Here is a 6,273-nt window from a genome sequence, read left to right as displayed (position 1 = left end):
TAATAATAATAATAATAATAATAATAATAATAATAATAAAAATAATAATGATAATAATAATAATATTTTTGGAAGAAGACCCTCTTTTAAACGAATAATTCGGTTGAATAAAATGGCAGAATTCAGCGAATTAGTATTATATTTTATCTTTTCTATTTTCTTACTACTCTCTTTTCTGGGTCAGCGATACTTCTCAATAATTGACCAATAGTCATTTTGGGAGAAATCTGAATATTGGCCAGTTATTAAGAAGTATCGCTGAGCCAGAAAAGCGAGTAATAAGAAAAATAGAAAAGATAAAATATAATATTAATTAGCTGAATTCTGCCATTTTATTCAAAAAAATTCTAATAATAATAATAATAATAATAATAATAATAATAATAATAATAATAATAATAATAATAATAATAATAATAATAATAATAATAATAATAATAATAATGATAATAATAATAATACCCTAGTCAAAGCTGAAGCGTTTATCAGGATTCTTGGAAAATTCAATAATTAATGAAATCCTTCTTACTATATTAAAAGATTTAGAAGGAAATTCTTCTTAGAAGCCCAGTTTCAGAATAAAAGGCATATTCCTTTCTTCAGATCTTTATTGAAAAAAAAAAAAGCTCGGTGGTTCAAATAGAATATCGAGCCGTAAAATTGATTCTATCACTCAAAAGCTCGTTTCGAAGCCTCCTTTTAAAGACGTTGAATTAAGTGAGCTTGGAAATTTTCCATTTGGTAGAACATTTAGCTGCAGGAAATCGTACGATATACTGGATTGGGAAAACTAATTTGCATAATTTCAGCTGGAATTTTAATTAGTTTTCATCATCAAGAGACGTAACCTATTTGGTTTGAAAAGGCGAGACTTTTATCAGCTTGACCCTGACACCTTCAGCACGTAACCACCACCACCCTAATCTCCCCACCCCCCACACACAAACAACCACCACCACAGGCTACTGGAGTCCAACGCAGAGCGCAGTGCGAACTCCCATTCAAGCAGGTGGAAACTTAATAATGAGGCCAACCTCCCCCAACCTCCACTCCCCCACACACACACCCCACGTGTATACGCGTCCATTATGAACTGATAAGAGGAGCTGGGGGAGGGGTAAGAGGAACGGGAGGGTGGGGGGGAAGTGAGAAGTCATCAACCCACCCATCTATGCTTTCTCTCCCCCGCCCGTGACCTCCTCCGCCCATTGCCATCCGTTCGTTCTCCCTCTGGGCTCTTTGTAGTGCATAGTATATCCTTCCACCCACCCAAATAGTGTTGCACTAACTGGGTTCGTGTTCAGCAGCATCTGCTCTGCCGTTTTGCCGCTGTTAGTGGTGGACTGACCTAGCCTGGTCCTTTGCGGTGATCTCGTGTGGATATTTCGCTCGTCTGGGAAAACTTACCGCCTCGCGTGAGTCCTCAGATTTAGGATGTGACGCCTCGAAGGGCGCATCTGTTCCTTGGAAGTCCTTGGATTCAGTGACGTGGGTGAGTCTATCAGATGTGATTATTTTGAATAGCTAAATGTTTAGTTTCATGTGTCGTAAAGGGAATGCCTTCAGCAGGTTATTCTGAGGTTAAGGGTTAAGTGGTTCAGTTTAAGTCATACATTTCATCACAGCATCTGACGTGACAATCTAGAGCCGTGCAGATATACTCAAATGCAACTGATGACCAATACAGATTAATGGTGAGAATTGGGACCAAATATGGCCTGGGGTTATTACAATTTAATCAAGAGCCTGAAAAGCACGTGTATTTGCCCCATACTTTTTTTATTCGATTGAAATTAGAATGAGCCCAAATGTACTAATATGACCCACGCCATGAAACGACTCCAGCCTAAAGGCTGAATTAATCAACCTGGCTGTGTATACCTGCCAGGTTTTTGTTAGCGGAGACCAAATGAGAATTTTTTCCCACTCACTTATGCCCACATTCGATAGTCAGTGTGGTACGGTAGTACTCTTATCGTTTCTTTTCGACAATTTTCGGGAAAGGGTGTGTATGGTCGCGTGAATAACAATAATAATAATAATAATAATAATAATAATAATAATAATAATAATAATAATAATAATATCCACTCTGAAGGAAGTATAAACATATAGTTAAGCATGTTTACATTTACGCTTGTCTGAATATTTCCAAAAATTTTAGTGAATCGTGTGATGGTGAGTTTTTTTATAATAATAATAATATTGTGGAAAAGAAAATCCACAATAATATGTCTGATCTTGTTATTTAAAATACAAAGCAGAAAGCTTTCGAAGACCTGCACGGTCCTCCTTGTCAACAGATTGACAAGGAGGACCGTGCAGGTCTTCGAAACCGTTCTGCTTTGTATTTTAAATAACAAGATCAGACATATTATTGTGGATTTACTTTTCCATTTTATTTTATTAACTCATGTGATTATGAGGTTTCTTTGAATAATAATAATGATAATAATAATAATAATAATAATAATAATAATAATAATAATAATAATAATAATAATAATAAAATAATAATAATAATAATATGGAGACTAGAAAATATTTTACATCTACTGTATTTTTTTTTATTTATTTATTCCAATCGTTCACTAATTGTTTGGAAGCAGAAACTATCCGAGAAGTTCCTAATAATCTGCCAAAACATTTACAATGGCAACAAGCAACAGTAGGTCTGGTTATGTCTTGAAAGGGTGACCACAAGTAATATCAGAGGCCATTATTAGCCTCTAAGCTCCTCCTGACTGTCTGTGAGTGCAGGGTAGGGCGTCTTCATATATATATATATATATATATATATATATATATATATATATATATATATATATATATATACATACATATACATACTATATATATATGTATGTATATATATATATATATATAATATATATATATATATATATATATATATGTGTGTGTGTGTGTGTGTGTGTGTGTGTGTGCTGCGAGGTCTGACTAAAGAGAAAAGGTGCCTGTACATGAAAAAAAAACAGATTCCCCAATCATTCAACTCTCTGTCAAAGTTATATTATATAGCAAGACATCGTCGCCTGAATAGACAGAACCAAGACTCATTTAAACAGAACAGAGACTAATATAAATAATAATTCATTGCCGGAGGATCGTGCCATAATTTAGATAGGTAGAGAGTGGGATAACTATAGACGATAGTCCAGAGAGAGAGAGAGAGAGAGAGAGAAGAGAGAGAGAGAGAGAGAGAGAGAGAGAGAGAGATTCAGTTCTGTAGGACTAATAAGTCTGTAGGTAGCGATAACATACTTGTCTCTCTTAGTCAAAAGCGTTGGAAAAACATTATATATATATATATATATAATATATATATATATATATATATATATATATATATATATATATATATATATATATAAAGGTGATGCCCGGAGGAAAATGAAAAGACCAAAATGCATCACCTTTATTTATACATAGCGTCACGTTTTATATACGTACTTCGTTATCAAGTTATTCATTATATGTATATACGTATATATATATATATATATATATATATATATATATATATGATATATATATATATGTGTGTGTGTGTGTGTGTGTGTGTGTGTGTGTTTGTGTGTGCACGTGTGTAAGTATGTTTTTGTTTGAGTGCGTGTCCTCAAAACCGCGAAAAGTTCATAACCTTATACTATTTATGACCTTTTTTTTTTATCCTGTCAGTACCAAATTGCGCCACAAGATAGAGCAGCGGCCACGGACGAGTATGTAGCGTGTACTTGAACAATGCCAGCTTAACAAAAGCGACAAACAAAGGACGAGGAAAATGACGTTGCTAAAATATTGACATTTCTGAACTGTGGACAAACTATGACGATAGCTTACGAGTTTTGAGAGTATTGTAATCATGTACTCATGTAGCTTAATGGTGTTTTGATTGAAGGCTAGTCTGTCCTCACGGTCCGGTTCTGTACTGTGAACAGAAAGGCTCCAGTATGCTGGAATATTCTCCATGAGTAGAACCCAGATTGTCTGAATATTCTCCTTACTTCTTCCGGATTGAACGCCATTATATTCTTAGGAAGCTCCAGTTTCAATACTGTTTGAAGAGAATGAACAGATTTTTACGACTGTAACACCACTTTACCATACCTGGCGACAAACTCTGCAGAATACTGAGAGCATGTGAACTTTGTTCGTATCAAGAAAATGTACAATTCATTAGTGAGGTTTTATGGCTTCTATCTATCTATCTATAGATAGATAGATAGAACGTCCTCTACTGGTACTTTTCTGAATAGGAAACTAATTCGTAAGCAGCTTTCGTCTATAAGGCATATAATTGAGAAGCGATTCATAAAGCAAACGTAATTTTCTACCGACCCCCTCAAGACAAGATCAGAGGGACACCCAACAATGAAATAAAAATCCCACACTTGGACAGGATTAAGACGGTGACCCAGACTCTCGGAAAATCTAACCCTTTTGTCTTTGCCTACCCAAACATCTTAGCCAAATCCCTGATTAACGTCCAACAAAAGACAACACACACAGACTCAAGAGTATACAAAATCTCATGCCTGGACTCTGACCAATCTTACATCGGTTTTACAGGAAAATCACTTCCCCAGAGATTAATACAACATAGACGGTCAGTTAGGTATGGACAACAGAGCTCAGCTATTTTCAACCATATAAATAACCTTAAGCACAGAATAAACTGGAATTTGTTACGTATAATGTATAGCAGCAACTGTCGATACAAAAGTCAGATGATAGAATCGGCCTTGATTAAACAAAGACAGGTAATGAACATCTCGAAGGGTGCTTGGGATTCAGATCTCGTAGATCAAATCTTCCTTAAACCAATGATTAAGAGAATTAAAGAGGAATTACATATTATCAGCGAGGGTAACCTGTGGATGGATCTCTTGTTATAAATACCACCTTTTCTATAACTCTTCTCTTCACGGGCTGGTCTATGAGCAAGAGCCCGCGCTGGAATAAGGCCAGCTTAATCATCAACAGCGACAACTTTTCTCATTCTTTACCTACCTGAACAGAGAGACAGCAGTCTCAGAAATACAGTGCTTTCTTTCTATATTTTGGCGTTTTTATGGGCTCCTTTTGTTACTTGGAATTCTGTTGTAACAGAATATTTTTACCAGTGACTTCATGAAAATGCTTTTGAGAGTTTCTTGACTCCACTTGGCTTCATGCTTCTCTGCTCAGTGAGTTCCCGCTCGCCTTTGCAGGCTACCCCGAGGCTGGATTGCTTTTGAAAGCAATTTCTTGAACGTATCAAGAAATTCCAGTCATGAAATGCTTTCGTTGTATTCCTTACTTAACCGTATGTCAAAAAAAATATAAGATTCTCCGTTTTTTGTAATAGTATATCCTATTTACTTGACTCCTTTCAGTTCATAATAATAATAATAATAATAATAATAATAATAATAATAATAATAATAATATAATAATAATAATAATAATAATAATGCAGATTTCGAGTTCAGCTGAGATGACAAAATCATCTTTATGTCCTCGTACATCAAAGTGCGGAATTTCCAATACTACTACTACTACTACTACTACTACTACTACTACTAACTAACTAACTAACTAATAATAATAATAATTAATAATAATAATAATAATAATAATAATAATAATAATAATAATGCAGATTTCACATCCAACGGAGATGGCTTAATCATCATTATGCTCTCTTGAATTAAAGCCTAGAATTGCAGCTAATAATAATAATAATAATAATAATAATAATAATAATAATATAAATCTATACATATAAAGGTGAATGTTTGTGTATATGTTTGGCTTCCATAGAAACCCAAATTGCTCGACAGACCCAGAAAAAATTTTGCGCACGGCCTCTTAAGTTACTCCAGAAAGGTTTTTCAACTCGAAATCAAACCCTACCCCGTGACAGATATACAAACACAGACGAAACAAATAAAATTTTCGTTTTTACGTCCCCTCTTCCTTCAGTATTCTGATTTTTATTTTCGTTTTTCTTCGGACGCTTCACCTTTTCTTGACTGGCGCTGCCAGAAGTAAGATTAACCTACTACAATTTTTTTATCAGAATCTACGTGAATTTTCATCAGAATTTATGATAATAATTGATGTAATTGTTTATGACCCCGATAAAATCTACGTTGAAAACCTAAATCAATCGTTTCCTTCTGTCAATCGCTTCTTGTGAAAAGCGATAAGCATCGGTCATTTGCCCCGCCCACTCATATATAATGGTTGAAGACGTTATATGATATCATA

At 34.6% G+C, this 6,273-nt stretch overlaps 1 protein-coding gene across 2 annotated transcripts in view; it reads left to right on the top strand.

The window, feature by feature from the left end:
• The first annotated feature begins 1,276 nt into the window (after window positions 1-1,276).
• The window catches only part of LOC135219122 (cholinesterase-like), an 82,793-nt gene continuing 77,796 nt past the window's right edge, over window positions 1,277-6,273 (top strand). For both annotated transcript variants that reach the window (XM_064255574.1, XM_064255573.1), the window contains exon 1: window positions 1,277-1,492. The gene's annotated coding sequence lies outside the window, so the exon portion shown is untranslated. The remainder of the gene's footprint in view (window positions 1,493-6,273) is intronic.

This window comes from Macrobrachium nipponense, chromosome 1 (genome assembly GCF_015104395.2).
Source record: "Macrobrachium nipponense isolate FS-2020 chromosome 1, ASM1510439v2, whole genome shotgun sequence".
In the NCBI taxonomy this organism is placed as follows: domain Eukaryota; kingdom Metazoa; phylum Arthropoda; class Malacostraca; order Decapoda; family Palaemonidae; genus Macrobrachium; species Macrobrachium nipponense.
The sequence above is the reverse complement of the archived record's forward strand: the minus strand, read 5'-3'. Positions and strand labels throughout refer to the sequence as shown.